Source organism: Manacus vitellinus, unplaced genomic scaffold (assembly GCF_001715985.3).
Source record: "Manacus vitellinus isolate BGI_N305 unplaced genomic scaffold, ASM171598v3 scaffold_36_pilon, whole genome shotgun sequence".
Taxonomy (NCBI): domain Eukaryota; kingdom Metazoa; phylum Chordata; class Aves; order Passeriformes; family Pipridae; genus Manacus; species Manacus vitellinus.
The window spans coordinates 4440903-4464003 of NW_021940508.1; the positions used below are offsets into that span (position 1 = coordinate 4440903).

General features: G+C 36.1%; 1 protein-coding gene across 3 annotated transcripts in view; it reads left to right on the forward strand.

The window, feature by feature from the left end:
- PRLR (prolactin receptor) overlaps positions 1-23101 on the forward strand; it is a 156198-nt gene that overhangs the window by 11717 nt on the left and 121380 nt on the right. For all 3 annotated transcript variants that reach the window (XM_018077223.2, XM_018077224.2, XM_018077225.2), the window contains exon 3: positions 8384-8476. The gene's annotated coding sequence lies outside the window, so the exon portion shown is untranslated. The remainder of the gene's footprint in view (positions 1-8383; positions 8477-23101) is intronic.

Consider the following 23101-nt stretch of genomic DNA (forward strand, 5'->3'; position numbering starts at 1 on the left):
TCTGATTAACTTTTTTTGGGAAAAAAAAGTCACCGTTTTCACTAGAATCTTAGGTGTGAAGTTGTAGAACAAAAAAAAAAAAAAAAGAAAACACAGTAGAATAATAAAAGAGAGGAAGGCCTTTTAATTCAGAGTCCGTTAATATGCGATAAGAAAACAATAGGGTTTTTTGAGTGAAAAGAGAATTAAAGTGGGGGCTATTCGCTTAGCTGGAGAATGTTGATATACTTGCTCAATCTTTAAAATGTTTGTAACCTAAAAATCTAAGAAAAAATTTCATGATGAGTTATTTTAACAGAAAGATGGCTATGTTTACCATATTTGTATCCCAGTCACACACACCTAGAGGCTTAATGAGACTATGTTTTTCATGCCCCAGTAAGATCTCTGTTTATACTGTTATAACTCCTGGCTTGAACAGATACATAGTAGTTTGTTGTTGAGATACAGTTTAATCTATTTACAGTATTTTTATTTTCCTTTAATATTTTGGCTAGAGTACTGTACCTTTTAATTTGAAGATTTACTTTCAGTCAAGTTGCAAACTTAGGAAATGTTTTTCATTTATGTGAGCAGTTTAGTTTCTGTTCTTACACAATTTAGTATTTTTTATTTACAATTTCAAATTGGTTATAATGTGAAATTCTGGAGTTTGGGTTGTGAGTTTTTTTCCTCCAGTTTGGGAGCTTCTTTGTTATTTAATTCGCTTTGTGGTAGATCCACTTTATGCTTATTTTTTAAAGAAAATAAAATCAAATGCTGGGACAGTAGTTCTTGCAACAAAATGCCCGCTGCTAAATCATTAGGAACCAGTCTGACTTGACATTATAATAAATATGCTGGATCTCATTTTTGACAGGTGTGGTTCTTTGGTGGCTTATATAGGCAGACTATATGTTTAAGTGAAGTAGAAAATTATATGTTGTAATTTATAGTTATTGCTAGTAATTACTGTTTATTGCATCGCCATGACTCAGAAATCCATTTATTATAGGAGTTAAACACAAGAGATGATGATGCCTGAGAACATGTGCGAAGTGGAGATTAAACCATATTTTCTAGTTTATTTTTTCTTTCTTAGTTTGGCATTTGACTTTAAACATGTTTTATCTGTAGCAGCTCATCAGTTAATATAACATGGGACTAATTATCATGTAAACTATTATGTGTGCTATCCAAAAATGGAGACTGAGCTATCCACTTGTTCTATTGTCCCTACAAAAATGGGATGTAGTCTGTCATTTAACTGAGGGACAATCTCTGAAATCACCACAGTTTAAACCAGCAGTTGCAGCCAATGTAGACCGTATTTGTTGCTGCCTAACTGTGATGCTTTGGTGGTCTTGCCCAACAACCTTTTCTTTGGTCTTAACTTTAGTATGTTTGGTGGGATTTCATAAAGCCATAGAATGCTTTGGGTTGGAAGGGACCTTAAAGGTCATCTCATTCCGACCTCCTGCCATGGGCAGGGACACCTTCCACTAGACCAGTTTTGCTCAAAGCCCCATCCGACCTGGCTGGCCTTGAACACTCCCAGGGATGGGGCATCCACAACCTCTCTGGGCAAATTCATCAAAATTGTTTGTCTTTTTTGCTAAATACAGTGAATACCAAGTTTTTCTTAATTCAGGAATGTCTTCTGAATATTTGATATTGAATTGTCTTACATCATTGGAAGGTACTATGGTGTTGCAGTCTTTTAAAGCTGTATTCTTTGATTTTAAGTTAGTTTGTAAGATGTTTTCTTAAAAGAAATCAAACTAGAAGAGTGTCATCAGTCTAGTGCTCTCCTGTTCTTTCCGTTCTTGGGTATTATCTATTTCTCACTTTAATCCCAGTCCAGTCAGTCTGTAAGAGTATTTTTCCATTATATAGCCTTTAAAATTTTACCTGTACTTTTGCTATTAAATTACTTATTGTATATACCTTAAGTTTCTGAATTTCCTTTGAATTATTTTAGATTCAGTGCTAAATTAAATGTTATCATGCATAGACATGTTTTTACATAATTTTGGTATATTTTTGCTTGACTGTTTTTATATACTTTTCTGTAATGGAAAGTATATGAGCTGCCTGGTTTCTGCAAGAATGTGGTTTTTTTGCACACTTAACATTAAATTTTGGAAGCAGGTCATCTGATTGTAAAGGCAAATGTGTATTTGCATCATGGCTGGGGTTTTTTAAACATTGATAGATCATGTGTATAAATGTTTTCAATGTTTCAGAATAAAGTTTAGTGAATATATTTTAATGTACATGCGTATCTATATGCAAACATATATAACTCATGTATATACATACATAGTATTACACATATCTATACCCTAGAGTTGTGAGGAAAATATTCATCATTACTACCTTAGTGTTGTGAATGAGTGTTTTAAGGTCGCTCAAAGAATCACCAGCAAAGGTATGAGCAAAAGCAGGTTTAATATTAAAGCGACAGTACGACAAAGTTTGTTGGCAAGGTTCACTCTACTTGCTAGATGGTTAAAGCACACAGAGGAAAAATTGGACTAGAACCTAAAATCATTCAATCTAAAACTAAAATCAACCAAAAAATGATCTACATGGAGGCTGGGAATGGAGAAGGGGTAAGGATAGGAAAGGGTAAAGATCAAAAGGAATAAGAGAGACACTCCCATTGAGTCACAAGATTCAAAGTGGACCACTTGCCAAACTTAGCCCCAGACTTGACCAATAATTTAGGCCTTAACAGGACTTAATCTGTATTTAAACAATCTAACAAAAGTTTCTATAGAATTTACTGGAGGCACAACAGTAACTTACAAATCTAAAGTACTTAAGAATCTAGGAGAGCAAAATTCATAGTACATTTGCCTGAGCTTATTCACACTCACAGACACAGAAACCTGAATGAGTATGTACAAGGTATTCACCTGTGAAAAATTCCCCTCGAATTCATGAAGTATTCACATCGGATACCTTTGTGTCTTCTCAATGGACAAAGGGTTGAGGCTCGAGAAGTGGGAGTATCAGCCTAGGATCCATCATAGGCGTTTGATGATCCTTCAAGTAGAGGCTCTGAGAGTCGTCTCACTCGGAGGGAGATGCTGGTCACAGCTCACTGCAGGTCAGAAGAGCTCAGTCACAGAATCATTCAGGTTGCAAAAGACCTTTGAGATCGAGTCCAACCTGTGACCAATCACCACTTCATCAACTAGACCATGGCACTGAGTGGCACATCCAGTTGTTTCTTGAACACCTCTAGGGATGGTGACTCCATCACCTCCCTGGGCAATTCATTCCAATGTTTAACAGCCCTCTCTGTGAAGAAATTCCTCCTGAAAGAAGGGTCTGGCTAAGGACTGCTGTTTATAGGGTTGCAAGAGAATTGGCTTAAGTCATAATAATTTTCATCTTGGCCAAGATTTGGGTCAGTACCTTTCTCTGGTTACAAATATGTTGTTCCAGACAGGAAAAATAAGTTTCCAGGGCTGTTTGTTAAATACAGGAGCTTGTTAGACTGCACTAGTTCCTGGGAGCAGATGGTGGTTTTGATAAGCTCAAGAGGGGCCTAATGCTGGTGTTGTTTGTCAAGGCTGAGGCCTAATGAGCAATTCTGAGATCATAGTGTGGCCTGAGGGGAAGGCAGCAGGGGGATGCACCACCACACGTGGTTTCTGCTTACTGCATAAGAAAGACGTACTTAAAAACGTACATTTTAAGAAATGAAAATGGGATTGACATGTAACTTTCAATTACTTTTCTTGGCCCTGGGAGAAAATCTTTATCTTCACTTTAACAGTAGTCATTGTCAAAAGAAAAAAGAGCAACAATATTGGAAAGGAAAAATTAATTTTTAACCGACATAAAAATCTGTTTGCTTGTTTTCCACCTTTTTTTTTTTTAATAATATTGTAGTGATATTGGGAAAGAAATAATGGCTTCTACTGTGTTTTAAATATTTTAAGTTTGTAAGCTGATACAAGAAATGATTTGGTACTGTGTAATTTAACTGTATGAGCAGAATATTTAACTGTATGAGCAGAATAACCTGCTCTGAGAGATGATGTGAACTTTGTAATAATTTATGCTGTCTGTTAAGAAGTTTTTTTCTGATTTTTAAATCAAGGTAAATCTTGCTACAGGCACAACCATAAAAAGTGAGCCTTTTCTAAATTAATAAGGAATGGTATACCTGTAAGACTACTGGATTAGACTCTAAGGAGCATGAAAGGCAGAAGCAGTACTTCTCAAACACTAAACAAAATGCATTTCCTCCCCTCAATACTCGCCTTCCCCCCATCATGGGAAGTAATATTCCTGTCAGACATACAAAGCCATACAGTCCCAGAATGAAAAGATAAATAATTGAATGCAGGAATATGAATCGATACAATTAATTTCTATTCATTTCCCTTACTCCTTATTTGATACTCCGATGGTCAGGTCTAAATGTCTTTGAGTGATGTTTTAGTTATAGAGACTTGGTTGCCTCTGCCTTGCTGCTGTTTTCTGACTGTTCCCTGTATGTGATGAGATTTTATTCTTGGAATCAGAGGAGATTCAGTGACCTGAAGAAGTTATCTTTGCAATTACTGAGTCAAAAACAAATTGAAAATAGGAAAGCATAATGATGACAATCTCAATCCCTGAAGTGTTTGGTCTGGATTTTAAAGAGAAGTATCAATGTATGGGTATACTGTGTCCTGAGCAGATGCCTCTTAAGACTTAGAAGCACTTTTGAAGTATCATCTAGATGCTGAACTGAATTTACTCAGACAGTTATTTTGAAAACTCTGAAAGCCTGAAGAGGTGTATGTAAAACCAACAATGATTTTGGTATATATGATATGGTTTACTTTGTAATGCTGTAGCTTTCTTCCTAAATTCAGCTCCTTCCTTTTGCCTTATTTAAATCTACCTGGAATAAAAACAGAACCAAAAAGGGAGTGTAGAACAATTGTATCATTTAACTAATCCTCCTCAGCAATTTTAGTACAAGTTATCAATATCAATAGTGATCTGTAGATAATGCCAATTGTTCTTCAGACATTAATTGGGCTAAAGCTTTGTGGCAGTTAATATTAAAACTAATACTAATTTAAATCCTTAATTGCATTTAAATGTAGATTTGCTTATGAAACAAACAGCTGCACCTTTTCCATCATCTTTATTAATCTGCCATTTGAAATATGCAGGAGAGATTTCTGCATCAGCCAGTTATCAAAAGTTGTGCAGATGTAATCACACTATCTTTAATTATTTGTTTTCCATTAAATTAGCTTCTGTGATCTCTGAGACAAGAGTGACAAAAACTATGCATATCTGTCTTCGCAGATAGTATTATTTGCATTAATAATTAACACAATAGATTAATCAAATAGTGACAGTTTGTGGGTGAATAACACAGCAGATCCATCATCATTACAGTTCTGAGTGTATGATTGGGACAGAAATTTGGCTGTTAGCCACCACAATGACATGGCTTAACTAATGTGATCAGTCTTGAACCAGACTGAGTCAAAATTTTATTTCCCTGGGGAATAGAAGCCCCAAGGTATGTTCTAACCAGTTGATATGATAAATTATTAAATACTTTTTGTGACAACAAGGGATCGCAAATATGCTATTTTGTACCCTTCAGAAAGATTTAAGGAGGTACTTGTTCATTTTTTCCTTCTTTGAGTTTTTCCATTAATGTATCATTTTCTGTTAATGTTTTCCATCCTTTTTCCAAGATAGTGAGTCCTACTTCCAGTAAAATGATCTCCATGACAGGGAAGCCACCTCTTCTGGAAGTGCCGTTTTATTGACTCAGACATTGCCACTAACATTTGCAACATTCAGGCCTGGTAAAAGCTGAATGTCTTCCTACTGTTAAATAAAGAAGAAAAATTATGAAAAGGACCAATACTGCAAGAGTACAATATATGTATTGCACATATGGAAGTTAATGTACAAGGCAGGAGGTATCCTGTCACTTTATATTAAAAAAGTGAAGGTTAAGCCACTTTCCATTACAAGTGTAGCATTTCTATCTGAAAAACAGATTCCATGCAACTGGGAAGATGATTTCAAGAGCAGAGTGAATGAGAAGGTTAGTATTGGGAGCCATGTGAGGGACAGGAAACAACGAGGAAACTGGAGGATGATAGTCACTTGGTTTGGAATAGTGGCAGCGCTAGTAGAACTTGGAAGAATGCAGAAAGTAGGGTTTGCTAACCAGAGGGAAAGGATGTAGGCAAGAATAACGGAAAGGGGGGTAAGAGACAGATTGGTGGTGTTGTGGAAGTTGGAATAGAACAGCCTATGGAAAGTGTCCATGAAAACAATGTATTTCCTTATGATACCTATAGTGATTAACTTACGGGAGTAATAAGAGTTTCTTTTTCTTAACTAACCCTAAAATTTAATATTTCCTTCATGTTGAGAATCCTCTATTTCTTATTAAATTGTGTACTTTATCACTCTGTGTCTTGCCTTTAGGCCCACCCAGCTTCTTGCAGATGAGATGGCTACTGACCAGTTGTAAATCTTTTCATCCTTCTGCTTAGGAAGGGATGACCTCTCTATCTAGAAACATTCAGAGGACTGAAGCAGGAAGCAAATGTATTGTTGGAAGATCATGTCCTTCTGGTTCTATCACTATTTTACAGACAGTAAGAACATCAAGATTGCAAAAAATCAGTTGGTACAGTCAGCAAAATAGAAAAAACTGTTTGTGGGTTGGTTGTTTTGCAGGTTTTTCAACCATTCATACAGGCTTATATTTTTCATTAGAAGGTCTTTAATATCATTTAAGGTCATTGAACTCTGGCTGTAATCTGTTAATGAAAACTGACAGTTCTGAAAAAATGAAAGTAACATAGAAACCTGGAATGTAGAAGGCAATAGTACACAGGAAAATATAAGTACAAAAAACTAGATAAAATGTTCTTGGTTAGTAGATGGAACTGCATGACCACTGAGTTGCATCAAGTGCCACTGCAAGTTGAACTGTACTGTCCAGTTGTTAATACACTGGTGTTGCTAATACACTGGTTTACCACAGTCTAAAAATCCTGGGAAACGTGCAAGATTGCGTCTGTAGTTAGTTCTTTTTAAGTATTTGTTATTCTTGATCTATCTTACTTCTGGTCGTAACTGATGTGAAAGCTTCTGACCAGGAAATTCATATTCTGGGATTATCAAGTAATTATCAAGCTATTAGCTATTTTTGCTTACAATTTCCAGTATTAAAAAGGAAAAAAAAAAGTATCTTTACTCTTTCATTCTCTCAGTATTTGTCATTTTGGCAGACTTTACCCTCAAATTTATTATGAATAATTATTCTTTGAGTGTATTCAGGTAATAATGTACTGCCTAGGAAAAAGCCAATTCCTGGTCTTTCCAAACACTGAATACTGCTTAACTAATAATCTCTATAACGTGGGTTTTTTAAAGTTAGCAGCATGAAATTGCTGCAAGTATAATGAGATGGAATTTCATTGTGTTATTTAATTCTGAAGGAGAAAAAAAGATGTTTTATGCAGTTTAAAGTTTCTCATTTCTAAATAGCAAAATGTAATAGATTTGTTGCATTGTGTTGAAATGTATTCATTGTATAAACAATTATTTTCTTTTAAAAAACAGGTTCAGGAGACTCTCAAACTCTTCAGCAAAGTTATATGCCATTTAGAACTTGTAAAATTTCATCATCCTTCTAGATGCAAATGAAGAAATATAACCTACACAAAGTCTTCTACAGTCTGTAAAATGTGATAGATCAAGTGAAGATCTTGATAGCTGAAGAGTTTGAGACTTTGCCAGCTTTTGTAAGACTTAATCTACTGGGAGAAAAGTGAGGTCAAAAAATATCACTAGATATCTGTGCTTCCTTGTATGATGTGCTGACTGCATTGTCAGTCTTCATTCCTTTGATGAAAAGAGACAAACCATTAAATGTCTTTCTAACTCTGCAGTCCAAAAAATACTGTTGTGTAGGAAAAGTATATAAAAGGAATATATAGACAAGCAGATAGTTAAACATGAATTACTACTGTAAGACAATTGAGATTACTGAAAATTACTTGAATGGCTGAAAGTAGTTGCTGTAATGAAGCATAATTATGATACAAAAATCGAAATTGGAACTGCAGTGATTGAAAATTTGTTCAACGGGTACATGGAGATGCTGGCAATTTGGTTGTTTCATTTTGCTATTAGATTCTGGTAATTACCTCAACATGCTTGGAAAGAGATCATTTAGTGTGACAAAATGAAAAATCTATCATCATCACATTAAAAATTGCATTATCTAATGCTGAAAGCTAGATCAGATTTTAGGAAATAGAAAATTTTGTATCTGATTTTATATCTGATTTTAATGTCTGTGTCTACTGGTCCCTTTTTAACCCGTGCCTAACTTTCCTTTCAGATACTGGAACCTGAATGAATACATAGAATTTTTGAAACAAGAAGTGTGAAACAAGTCCTTCTACTACTCAGGCCTCTGCCTGTGCGACATGATGTAGGTCATTTAACCATTTTGTCTCTGTTTTTTCCTTTGTAGACAATGAAAACATACTATTTTCTGTATTTTTAAGAAGGCTTTGTTTGGATTAAATTCCCTAACAATCATGATGAAAGCTTTAATTTTACAATGGAAATTAATTTAGTACATAAAAAATGTTTGGAAAAGAAATGTTAAATGAAACCTTACTTTTCGGCTAAAACTATTAGTTAGATTTGTAATGCTTTTACAAATAATTGCAACTGACCTAAACCTGAGGTATGTGAGGCTGCTTGTTGTTACTTTTTTTGCATTGTTACTTCATGGCTTTGCAATGTTTTAAGCATTTACTAGTAAATGTTCTTACTGGCTTCAGTTCTATAATCTTGTGTGGTTTAAATAATTTAATTTTTTTGGAGCTGTCAAATTATTATTTCAGTGTTTAAGTCCCAGTGATCTGGAAGGATCTATTCACTAGTGCATCCAGGAAAAAAAGTGATCCATAGGAAAAAAATCAACAAATTCTGATATATAAGATATACAGAATATGGGGAGAAATGAAACAGAGTCCTTAGAAGAAAAGAAATATTTAATTCTCTCTATGAATCAGTAAAGTCTTACAAGTTTCGGTTCAGCATCCATGTTAACACAGTATTAGCAGAGAATTTGTCTTGCAGATATTGTCTTTCAACTGTGTTACAGTATGATTAATGTACATTTATAGTAACTTAAGGAAGCAGGTAATAGAATTTTCAGAGGAATTTCTTGGTGACCTAGATTGGTAGAACTCTACGAAAGACAGGGCATAAATGTTTAAGACAAAAAGAGGGGAATGTATTTGGAATCCTCAGTAGCTCATATTTGAAAGCAATTTCCACAGCATGTGCTAGGAAAGTCATTCACTTAAGGGCCTCGCTGTAATAAAATAGCGATTGGGGTCAGTATGTGAATTTATTTGTAACTTGGTTTTTCGTATAACTTTGTTTGTTTTCCATCCATTAACATTAGTACAGATATATTTTAACATAATTTTTGTCTTCATTCTTACATGAATACTGTAGGAACTTCGGGATTTGGGATTCCTCTAGACTGGGTGTAAGCATTTTCTACCATGTGAGAATCTTGCTGTTAAGCATGAACTAACCTTAAGTATGCTTGTATTCTTTTCCTCTTTCTTATTCCTTCTTCTGTTGCAGAAGGTCCTATATCCACCTAACTTTGCTTTTACCTTGCCCAATATGTACTAACCTCCCAAAGGAATGAACTTGAAATCTTTCTTGTTTATTTACTAGTGATTCTTTTAAAAGAATTTTAAGTTTAGATTTGTCACATAAGTCATTATTCTTTTTTAAGCCTTTGTAGTTATTTCTTTCTCTGTTTTTCAGCTGGAAAGCTAGTTATGAAAAGTACCTAATTAATTTTGAGATAGTTATGAAAATTCACTTCCTTTCATAACTATAATCCTTTTTCTTTATTTAATACAGATGTAAAACGCATTATGTCAATACAACTGTATTTGCAACTCTCATCTGTTTCAATATTTCTAAGAATTAACTCTGGGGTTTTATTGTAAGTACATCTTTTTCTAATAATATTAGCTATCTTTCTAAATGTGGTTGTATTTCTTATAAAAGTCTAATTCCTAGGTGTGACTCCTAGTTCTGCATCATTACAATTTAAAATGGCTAATTAATGGTTCTGTTGTGTATTAATATTATTTTTAAAATGTACAAAATATTTTATAACCATGATTTCACAGAGCACTGGTAATGCAAGCTGCTCATAGTCTTTACAGACACTCTTTTTAGCAATACTTTAAACAACAGCCTGTCATTTTCCAAAACCCCTTATGTCTCTTATCTCTTTCCCCCGATGGTTCGCAACCATCCTCTGCTACCATTTATGTCATGGTTTGAGATAGCCCCAAAATCCAATTCCCTAACTCCATTCCCCCTCCCACATCTCAACCTAATGTGAGATGGGTTTTTCCAGACAAAACACGCCAGACTCAAAGTGGGGGAAAGGGAATATATTACAATGACTATACAAATAAATACCACATCACATTATACACACGATCACAACTATCTCTACCATGACACATAGTATTTAAAATGGATCAGATCTCTTCTCTCCTCCAAATAAAAGTCCAGGAGGGAAAGAAGGACAGATCCCTTCCAGTCTCTGAACAGCAACATCTTCTGAGGCAGCAGTCTGTCTTCTTCACATGCATGCAGCAGCTGATAGCTGGATTTCTGCCAGCGCTCACGAGAGAGGTATCCAGGCTCCCTCGGCCCCCTTGACGCAGACAAAGGGGTCTTCCGTGGGCTTCGTAACCCCAGACAAGGTCGTATCACCACGTCATATCACGAAGACACAGGGGGGTCTTCGTGACGGTCTGGTATCTCCAGGAGACTCAGCTCCTTGCAGGGCCTCTGTGCCCTGTCTCTCAGGCTGCCACCGTGGCAGCAGTGCAAGGGGGGGGAGCCAAGGTCAACTCCCCCCACATTCCTCTGGCCGTCCCGGTCCAGCTCCGGGACGCTCTGAGCTTCTCAGCTCCTCTCTCTCTCTGGTGCTGCATGTCTAAAACTCTTCTCCTTAATAGGAGTCCATCTCCCTCTTTTCTCAGAGGGATCTCAAAGGAGTTTTGGGGGGCTGGTACAGTCTTACCCTCAGAACTCTGTCTCTCAGGCTGCTGGCTCTCTTTCTCCCGGCTCTCCTTCCAGGAGTCCTTTTTCTGGTGCTGCATGCTGCTTCTGCTGCTCCTTCAGTTCAGGTGTTATCTGTCCTGGCTCTCTGCCACCGTTTCTGTGGTGCTTGCCGGCTGCTGCTCTGTGCCCATGGAGAAAACATCTCCCAGCTTAACTACAGACACTTAGTCCAGCCTAGCACTGTTCCAGGTCTTTGCAGTCCCCCCCCCTAGCCAGGGGCCCCTTCCTCGTGGCTCTACAACATGGCCACCTCTCCTCCAACAACCAAAACTACAACTCATCTCTTCCGGTGAGCTTGTGGGATGTTGACATTTTTGCAGGAGCGCCCATTGGGCAGAACTTCAAAACTTCCAGGGGTTTCCACCCCTTGGGGTCTACCACTTTTCTTAGCCTCTGGGGGAAAACGAAGTCCAAACCACTACACTCTTCAGTGTCTTAGATTCACAATGTGCACATTTTGTGTGGTTCAGTCACCTGTGTAAATAACAGCTTTCTCAGAACTGAAATGAGCAAATAATTAATTACTAACTTGTACACATAGTCAATATTTTAGTCAAACTAAGTTTTGACAAGTTTACAGAAATTTTTGAGTTTTAGACTCAAAAGCATGAAACATGAAGAGACTAAAGTACAAACAGTATCCAACAAATGCTCTTACTTTTTTTAATTTTTGTTTTGTTACTAGGCCTACAACATCTTGCTTATCACTGGACTATCTTAGTATCTAAGAAAATTGATATTTCTCACTGCATTCTTTCAAAGGTCACAGTTTATGTTATTAGTTTTTTATCTAATATGATGTCTGTAGTCAGGTTATACATTCTATGTTTTTTTTTACTGAAAGCAGGAGAATTCATAGTTTTTCCAACTTCCCAGGGCTAAATTGACAAATACAAGCCAGATAGATGAAGAACTCTTCATCATTGTTTGTTTGGAGTTTAAAAACAAATCTAACTAAACAAAACCAAATAAAAAGCCTTCCCAAACCCCTCAGTAATTTTCTTTACATTTTCAGCTCCACTGTTCTTGAAGATGGAAATTCAATGTCATGGGAGGTTGTGTTCATAGTTGTGCTAACCTGATCTTTTTTTATCATGTGAGCTTGTACACTTGAGATATTTGAAAAGAAAAACTGAAAACTGAAGTTTAACCATATTCAATAGGAAATCAACTATATGAGTAGAGTGATGTATTCTTGGTGACCTGTGTTGCTAAGAAACAAACTGCTGTCTTGTCAATTGATTAAATCCTTCTCTTCTGAGTGTTTTTACTGGAAGGTCCATTGCAATGCCCTACTCAGGCTCGGATGTTGCACATCCAATAACCAAGAGGTCAAGCTTGTGTCTGCTTCATTCCTAACATCAGTCTTGCTTCATCTCAACTAAAATCACTCAGACATCTCTCAGTGAACATCTCCTATAAAGTTCCAGTTACTAGTACTGAATTTGCCTCGTGCAAGTTGGGTTAGAACACACATGAGCACATAGCGTATTTCTGTTATATTAGCCGGTGCACACAAAAGAAAGATTTTTAACAACGTTTTGTTTTCATATTAGATTATTGATATGTGGTCACGTAAAAAGTCTGCCACTAGAAAGTTATCCTGTCAGCATTGTTTGAACAAATTTAAACCAATAAAGTAATTTTGTATAGGATCTATTCTATGCATTGTAGTACTGCAGGCTTCTGGTGAAGTACAAGAAATTGTATGGCTAGATTTACTGCCTAAGTTCTTTTTGCCTATACTTACTGAAGAGTATTTCTAAAGTAGGACCTCCTTATTCAGCTACAGATCTGATAGGTTTGTTTTCTTGTTTCACACTTTGTCTTAATTACTGTAATTTCCCTTTTTTAAACTTCGAGAAACATAGCCTTCTTCCACAGTATTTATATAAAATGTTGCTGCAGTGCATAGTTTGTCACCATCTTGTTTCCATATCCACCTTTAAACTTGGTCCCAGACCTTTCACTTTGGATCCCTAGTGCTCCCTCCGTTTCTGTGCTAGCCATTATTAGCCATTTGTTGAATTTTCAAATGGTATTTTTTTTTACTTTCTCTCATGTTGTATTTCCCACTTGATAGGACTTTATATAAACATTCAGTAATGCCCTTATATCCCATGGCTTCTTGCTGTGACTTTTGCTCCCTGTGCTCACTAAGACAAGAACTAAGTTTCAGGAGTGTCCAACCTATGTAGGGAACATCTTTAATAGAGTGAAGATCTTCACTGCTTTTATTTTTAGCCTTCAATGACCTGTAGAAAATAGCTTTAAATAACAGATTTTCCTCTGGGATATACCCTAAACCTGGACATCACATATGTCTTTGGATGCTGTGGTAACTGCAGCTATGTTGTCAAGGAAACAGCCTTGTGCTCAGTAGGCAAAACCAATGAGGATTAAGCAAGGCTATATTATAGCTAAGTCCCTGTGACCTTATCAGGGATCAAGATCTGTCTGTTCTTCAGTGTGCAGGTGTCGCTCAGGAGTGAGGGTGATATGCACAGGCAAAAACATACGTGCAGTATGCCTGATGTAAGTATCAGACCTGGATTATTCTAAGAAGTGAATTCATTTCCCAGTTAGATGGATTAAAAGACTCCATTTGTGTAAGTAAAATCTTTATATGAAATTAAATAATAGAAAAGTTTCTCTGTAATCTATGAGATGAGGAAGAGAATTGAAGTATAATGAACTCTGTAAGTCTTTTTAATCTTTGTTGAAAATTCACACAAAAATATACCAGTATCCAAATACCATAATTTCTGAGGGATAAGAAACAAAGTTTATAGAACCCTGAGATGCAGAATAGTTGTCAACTGTTTCCAACACAGTGTCCTTCTTCAGTAGTAAGAAATAATTAATGTGTCACTAAAGTACACTGCAACATAGATGTATTATTTCATCCCAGCTTTTTGTATCTAAAAGAATGAAAATCCAAATGGAAGTGAGATAAATTAATACAAGAGAAAAAGCCTAATTGCTGGGTGGAGTAGAAAGTTGAAAAAGTTATTTAAATTGCTCTTAGAAGTTAATTGTTTTCTGCTTAAACTTTAACTTATTTTTACCTTTTGTTTCTAAAGCAAAATAGAATGTTACACATTAGTTAACGCTTTATAACAAATAAGTGAGTGAAGGAGCGACTAAATTCTACATGCTTTGGCAGAGTCTCTGAAGTTTATTGTGGTTTTCTTTTTTATATTGTCACGTAACGTCAAAGGTGATATAATGTCTTTCTTAATTAGCCCTAAGTTTTAATTGTTAATCTAAGTGTATCAGCTGTTATATTTTTCTTTTTTCAGTATCTCTTATGTTACAGGCCTATTTAAGAAAAATTAAAAATCAATGTTAGTTTGTCTGCAGATAATGCCAGACAAACCTTTTTTAATAGTGGTACTGTCCCATGTACTGAGAAGGGAGCGACTGAAGCAAACTGTGAAATGAGACGCATCTGATTAGGATAATGATTTGACTTCTAACATTATCTTGCAATATATTTTCTTTCTTAATGGGTTTTTTCCTTTCAGAGGTTAATCTAAACCTACCAAAATTTTGTTAATTTTATTATTATTTTCTGCCAACCCACTGATTATTTTTTTTCAGTTCTGCATTTCATTCTTTTTTTATACCAGTTTATTTAAAATAACTGGTGGGGTTTTTTCCCAAAATTACTATCATTACCATTTCATCAAAGTTACAGAACAGCATATGAGATGCTTCTTACTACAGAGAGTTCAGGCATTTTGCCTGAATGTTTAAAGCCATTATAGAAAACTTGAAATTGACGTGATTTCATTGCTTCGTTTCTGAAGCACTCTCCTAAGATATTTCTATCAGAACATTAGGGGATTAAATAAAGCAAGAGGACAGTGAAAAATTGTCCACTTCTGTGAGTTGAATATGATGTCAACCTTCTTAACTATGCAAAATAGACAACTACGCAATAATGCGTAAATAACTACGCAATAGAAGAGTTAGAGATGAGACCGCATTCAATACTTAAATATTTAATGCATAAATATTCAAGAACATAACAACATCAAAGTTGTTACAATACATGCAGCAGTTAGCTTAAAAGACTGTGACTTAAGTCCTTGGAGAAAAATCCACTGTGATCCAAACATGCTTAGAGTAACAGAACATTAATTGGCAAAGTAAAAGGATTAGGAAATATGTTGTACCTTCCCAAAATATTCTCATTCCCATTTCTTCTTTTATTATTAATTTATTACTTTCAATTTGCTGGTCATGTACAGAGCTGAATGCTTTTCATAATTTATTATCTCCATCTCGATCTTCTTCCCCTCCTTGCATTTTTTTCTAATTTTGTACCAATAAATCTGTCCTTATTTTCTCTTGGTCCATCCTGTATTAGTGCTCACTAGTATGAATAATCTTAGCCATTTATTACTAATTTAGAAAACAATAAGTGCAATCCAGCTTCTTTTTTTCTTTAAACCAGCTTTAACAGTGTTAAATTCCTGCAAGTTATCTACTACCCTGCCACTGTCTAGGAAAATCTGTAATCCTGAACAATAATCATAGCAGCAGCAGTCTCTCCAGTTGTCTTGTTTGTGGACAAAGAGGCAGATCAGCCTTTCGCGGCTCATAGAGTGAGTTGGGTGAATCCAGGACATGTCACCTCCCCTGTGCACGTGCTGTGCAACTGATCCCTGAGTGCATAACAAGTCTTAAGATACTTCTGATACTGTTGATTTACAGCAGGCCATCTGTGCATGGCCCCAAACCATGTGTCCAGGTGTTCCAACCTGTTTAATACATACCTTTTCTTCCATGTGAAATGATGGCAAATATGATTTTCTCGTTCCATTTTAAATTACTGGTAAAACTTTGGCCTGTCTATTCTAAATACCTTGTCCCATAGACATTTAATTCATTTGATCAAATTCAGACATGAATTCAGGAGTAGTCATTGGAAACATATTACTGTAAAGTCAGATTAATTCTGTAATATCATTATGGAGGAAACCAGAACTAGACCTACAGTACTCCACTCATGTCTGATTTTTCTTCCTCTTTCATCTTATATGTCTATTGACAGTGCTGTAAAATTACAAGAACAGTTACACCAAATCAAAATGTTCCCATTTGTCATATATTGACAACAAAACCGCAGAAAAAAAAGGCTGTGGAAGACCTTGGGTGCTTAGGTTGCTGTTGTCAAGGGGCTGAACAGAGAACTGTAGTTTTAATTAAAATAAATAAAAGCAAACTCTAATTTAGTCCAATGTTCTTCTCAGATGTATTGCATGTGAATTATATACCCATAGATTATGGAACATTAATTCCATTGTTGTTATGAGATTATGTGTTTATAGGAAAAAACTGTATTAATTATTTCTGCACAACGTTGTAATGTTTTGAATTTGGTGCACTGTTCATAACCCAAATATACAAATCTGTATGTTGGATGCTTTTTTTTTATTTATTTACCTTCAGACTCCTGGTGTATACGTTTAAGAGTTTAGTTTCTCATGAGGGTAACTTAGTAGCCATAAACCACTTTCTGAACAAGCTTTGATGATTGAAACACTCAACCTTGACTATGCTTATTCAGGTTGTGAAATACAAATGCTTTGGGGGGTATATTAATCAACAGATGTGTGGTTTCTTTAAAGAATAACATACAGCAATATGCTGTTGCCCATCAGTTTTAAATCAAAGGCTGTCAGCCACAGTAGCTATCTGTGAACAACTGAACATACTTGTAGTACCTATTTTTGTGTCACTGCACTAATAAGTAGCAATTGATAGATAATCCTAACAGAAATCGAGGACACTACTCTGACAACTAACCTAAAGTACCTTACGCTTTTGCAAATTGCTTGCCCTGTTTTCCTGAAACTAACTACGTTTTTTTTCTATAGAAAATTATGCAAAATGTTTACATCAAGATATTTGTATTCTTGGGTGCATCTTTTACTGTTGTTTGCCCCATTAATATTTATGTTACATGTGTTTTATATACAAAAATACTCAAACAAATAGAAAAATAGCCATCTTTAGGCTCTAAGGTCTGTTCATATTATTTAAATCAATTCACTGTGAAGATTTTTTTTTTGCGCATGTATGGTTCACATTCTGATTTTTGATTTACAATCCAGTTTAAATTTGATGGAGAATCAACCCAAAACTTAAATTGTAAGACTGTCAGCACTATCTCCAACTTCATATCCTCCTTAAGTTCGAGTTGTCTGGCAGCAGCAGTAGTAAATCATATTGTCTTGAGGCTTACTGTTATCCAGCAAGCAGCATGCAAGCTCCCCTATGGCTCACTTGATCTTCCAAGAGACAGCAAATGGCTTTCAAGTAGTGGGGAGTAGCTGAGTGCCTTCTCCTGTGCTTGTTCACATCTCAGCTCAGAGAGCAAGGAGGCTGCTGCAGACCCATGGAACTGTGAAGTTATAGCTCAGCACTGAGGGAATGCGAAGAGTGGCTCTCACAGCTCTCCTCTCTCTGTAAATAGTGAAGGTGATTTGTTTCAGAACCAGAGTAGTTTGGCTTAATCACTTAATGTGGAAGCTGTGTGATACTTGCCAGAAGTGCAAGTGCTACCTCATTACTTCATTTTCAAACACCTTAAGAAAGGGGGTGTTTATGGAAGCCCCAGTGCCTATTGGTTTTTTTTATCTCTTGGTAAGTGCTGTGCATTTTTCCATATTATTTGGTGAAACAGTGCAAAACATGCATATTTTCCATTACTACTTTTATTTAAAGCACCGGTGTTTCAGAAGTGACAGAACCAAATCCAGAAAATTATTAGTAGAAAAATTTAGATAAAAGGTTCAATGGATTCGCTAATGTTCTTTGCTGTCTACATTTCAAGTCTGCAATCTTGATAAAACCTGAGTAAATACTGATGATGCTTCCACTGAGAGACATTACATTCTTTTAGAAGTAATAATGTTCAGCCTGAGAAAAACACACAGAGGATCATTTGGATTATGAGTTCTGCTTTTAAGGGTATTAGCAGGCTCATATCCAAGAAGATGATAGTTTCAGTGCATTTTGCTTAGAATTTATACTGAGGCACATGGTCACTAACACAAAACTGTTCTGCTTCCTTAGGAGAAGGTATTTAAGTCCTTTCAGTCACAAGAACATAGAAATGGCTGCACTGGATCAAACCCATTCATTTTTTATTTATTCAGCCTCTGATTGGAGTTTATAATTCATTCTACAGAGAAAAAGGCAAGAATCTGTAGCATTTACAGAATAATCAGCTTACTAAAGAAAATTTCATGTCAGGTTCTCCCTGCTTGTGAGGCTTGATTTGTATGAAATTACTCTGCTAAGTTGAGTGCAGTGGGAAAAATGAAGAAATGGTAAAAGCTACTTCTTAGTTCTTTTGTGTGAAGGAGAACAGTGTGACTGATAGAAAGGAAAAGAGAAGACAGAGACCCATTGGCAGTGACACAAGTAGCTGACAGTGTGCCCTCAGTAGTCCATATTTGATGGATACTGCCTGAGCAAGTACAATGAAGAAATTGGGTAAAATTCAGGGTACAGTTTCAGGGGGTGGGATATGATTGTGTCTGTCCTGGGTGTGGTGAGAACCCTGGATATATCATAAGGAGAAGCAAGAGACTTTTGGGATATTGAGTGATGTTACTTACATTTCCTGATACACAGGTTTGGTAACAGTCCTAAAAGTTCTGATGTATGATATCTGAAGAGCTCCGTGTTCAGCCCCTGATAAGACAAGCACCACAAGGCCGAGAAAAGGATGGGTTTTAGCATTTCTTTTACCACATTGGAATTTACTGTTTCTGAGTCATAGCAGCCCAGTGTATTTTCATTGCATCCTTTCTAAGCTACAGATTCCAAGACTTTTTTCTCTTTTGTATTGTTTTTTTTTCTGTACCTTTCCTTGTATTTTTAAATTGTATTGAAATTCCTGTCTGAATTCCTTCTGTTATTTTTGTATTCTTCCTGGGCTTTTTTTGGTTGGTTTGAGTTGGCTTGGTTTGGTTTTTTTATATAGTATTCTTTGAACTGAAATCAGTTATTACCGGTGTAGATATGCCTTTGATTTTTATAGTCCTTATGAACACTGATAATATTGTCTTTCATTCTAAATCTTATGTTTTGTTTAAGCTTTTTTATTGAGGAGATGTTTTTTTGTTAGTTTGTTTCTTAGTAGGTACATTTGATTGCATCTCCAGTATATGTATAAGTAGTTGGTTATTTTTTTCTTTCAGTATCCACTGACTTCGTAGTTACCCAGAAAATTGTACTTGCTAATGTGATTTTCAAAGTGCCGATGAAAGCTGTCTGTGTTCTCTTGGTTGTAGAGCAGAGCTCAGACATGAAGCACAGTCAACTGCATGTCTCATGCAAAGGTGTTTGTGGAGATCGAACTAGAGGTTCTTGCTGTTACCTCAGTCATATATTTCTCCCAATATATTCCTCTTTGCTTGAGATAATAGAATTTCAAAGATTTGAGGTTATGAACACCCTATTTAACACAGCAATGCGGTGTTTGGACAACCAGAATCACAGTTAGGCAAGCAGATACTCTGTCATCCAGTGATCCCTTTAGTCAGGTGTCTGATGTGTTCTTAAGTGTTCAGGATTATGGGTTTCAAGCTTTTTGAATTCCTTAGCCTATGATATTAGGTCTTTTTTTTATAGGTCCCACACTATTTAGTAGGGTACATTCGTTATGTACAGGGTAAATGTCTCCCTGGAATGTCTTCCAAGAATTTTCAACTAAAGTAACTCTTAAATTTTCTAAAAATATACTTATATGCAAGCTTCAGCAGGATCCAACAGAAAAAAACTAATTACTTGTGTATTTTACAGTGTACTAGAAACAAGCTGTACTTACCCTTCTTCTGCAATTTAAACATATGCTTTTCCATTTAAAACTCCTTTCAAATATCAGACTTCAGTTTTGGCTAATACAGAAACTTACAGTGGTTAGAACAGGTGTTAGGTCTGCAGTAATGACAGGTATTAGATAAATAGTTCCTGTTTTGCTGACTATGTGAGCAAAAACCTTTAATATAATCTGGCATATGTACCTGACTCTGCTGCATCACATTTTCCCAGCAAGGTTCTGTTTAAATACTCCATCTATTTACTGGCATTTTGTCCAGAAATGTGTATTGCAGGAATTTTTAAAATAAGAATTCTAATCTATTTTATAATGTTGTTGCAATTTCATTTTTATGTAGTAAGTGTTCAACTTTGGTTGCCCATACTGGAGTGTTAATGTCTTTGCTTACTTTATTTGAGCTAAAAATTCTCCCTAAATTTTCTTTTTGTTTGCATGTCTGCAGTAGATTTCTCCTGTACACTACCTTCATGAAGGAATTGGGTAGGATATTAATGCCATGCTGGGCTGCAAATACTTGCCAATGCATGGCAAATATGGCAAGGTTGCTTTTCAAGATCTGCAATTCTTTGATAGAATAATTCAGTTAGAAGGGACCTACAGCGATCATCTAGTCCAACTTGTTATCAGAGAATCATATAATAGTTTGGTTTGGAAGGGACCTTAAATATCAGCTAATTCCAACACCCCTGTCATGGTTAGGGACACTTTCCACTAGCTTAGGTAGCTAAAAGTTCCTTCCAACTTAGCTTTGAGCAGTGTCAGGGACAGAGTATCCACAACTTCTCCAGGCAACCTGTTCAGTGCCTCACCACCCTCACAGTAAAGAATTACTCCCTCATGTCTAATATAAACTTACACTCTTTCAGTTAAAAGACACTCCCCCTTTTCCTGTCACTACATGCCCATGTAAAAAGTCCCTCTCCAGCTTTTATGTACTGGAAGGCTGCTTTAAGGTCTCCTTGAAGCCCGTGCTTCTCCAGGCTGAACAACCCCAGCTCTCTCAGCCTTTCCTCATAGGAGAGGTGCTCCAGCCCTCTGGTCATCCCTGTGGCTTTCTCTGGACTAGCTCCAACAAGTTTTTGTCCATACAGCTGGATGCAGCACTCCAGGTGGAGTCTCACAAGACCAGAGTAGAAGAGGAGAACCACCTCCCTAGACCTGCTACCCACATCATTCTTTTGATGCAGGGCTTGCAAGCACATGTCACTGGGTCATGTTGAACTCTGCATCCACTTACAACCCCAAGTCCTTCTCCCCACGTCTGTTCTCAATCCATTCTCCGCCCATCCTGTCTTTGTGCTTGGGATTGCCCTGACTGATGTGCAGGACCTCCCTGCGCTTGGCCTTGTTGACCTTCACAAGGTTCACACAGGCCCACCTCTCAAGCCTGTCATGATCCCTCTGGATGGCATCCCTTCCCTCTAGTGTGGCACCATGAGAGGCTGTCAGAAAAAAAAAAAACAGAGGGAGGTTTCCTCAGAGAGGATATGTTGGAAAATCAAATGTTTGTGACAGTAGTAGATCTGGAACAGAATAAAAAAAATGAACTGTTGCAAATTGGTAAAACTAAGTGAAAAGTACTCATTGGTTTTGAAGGACCATACCTCTAACACAGATGTGCAACCTGTCTTCATTTCGGCATTTTCCAAAGCAGGTTGCTAGTGTACGTGCCTACGTTCCCCTCCTTTAGCCCTGAATGTAAGCTAAGTACTAGTTCTGTTTCCCACACATTTGCAGTCTGACAACACTGCAAATTAATTCAGTTCACCGTGAGAAAAGCTGCAGAACAGAACAACCACAGCACCATAAGATAGGTGAATATTAAATGCCAACAAAACAGACAATTGTATTAAAATGATTCCTGCAGTATGTTAGAAAAATAACAAATCGTAAAAAAAAGAAGAAACACACTGAATCAATGACATCCTGAGGTTGAGTAATCTCACAGGTATTGCTTTTGCTGAATTAATGGACTCAATGAACTTAAAGGTCATTTCTAATGAAAAGATTCTGAGTCTGTGACTAACATTGTGCGTCTTACTTAACTATTAGGATCCATTTAATAGCATTGTGTTTCCTTTTTGCATCAATAATAACATTTGAATTGTGTCACTAGATTTCTGAGAGGGACCATTTAACAAGTAATTTATAGATGGGAAGTAATCCTCAGAATGGAACACAAGGAAGTAAGCACAGATAAGGCAGATAAAGAACAAAAGAAAATACAAATTTTTTTAATCAAGCAAAAGTATGGAAAAATATGATAACTATATGGAATTATTCTTTAAAGAAGCCATCAAGAAGCCACAATAATAAATAACAAATATAAATCTGTAACAGATTATTATTTTACTAAGTATACCTGTTTTTTATACCTGAGGAAGCAGATTATTTTCTGTTTAAATATCTTCCAAAAATAGACATGCTTTTTGTAAGATGTTTTTTTTTCTTTTTTTAAACCTAACAGAACAGATTGGCTGCATTGTCTCAAAGTTACTTATACTGATTTAAACCAGATGAAAATTTAGTCTAATAAATTTAGATTATCTTCATATAATACTCCCAGTTAGAATAAAAAGGAATGAAAGTCAACACACAGAAGGAGCAGAACGTAAACAAAATTTTATACTGAGTAATCATGGTATATTCATTCTTCCCTTAATAGCAGAGGTTTTAATCATATCAGACCCATGGAGTTGTCCAAAAACAAGATCACAGACCTGCAGTCTTACCAATTCCATTTTTTCTTCATAAAAAATGAAATTCACTAAGTATTTAAAAAATATTTAGTATAAATTTGTTATATTAGACATATGAAAACTTCAAATCATCAGTAAAGACTCCAGTTATAAAGGGTAAGCAAATCAGTATTATCAGGAGATGGTTTATGCTTAAAACTATCAGCACATCCCAAGGAACAGATTTCATGGGGACACAGGAACCATTGGAGAGTCATAAGAACAGCAGTCAGTCTTGAATATCTTACTTGGCTGGATGGTTGAACTCAAAGAGTTGGAATCAATGTCTCAATGTCCAAGTGGAGACCAGTGACAAGTGGTGTGCTCAGGG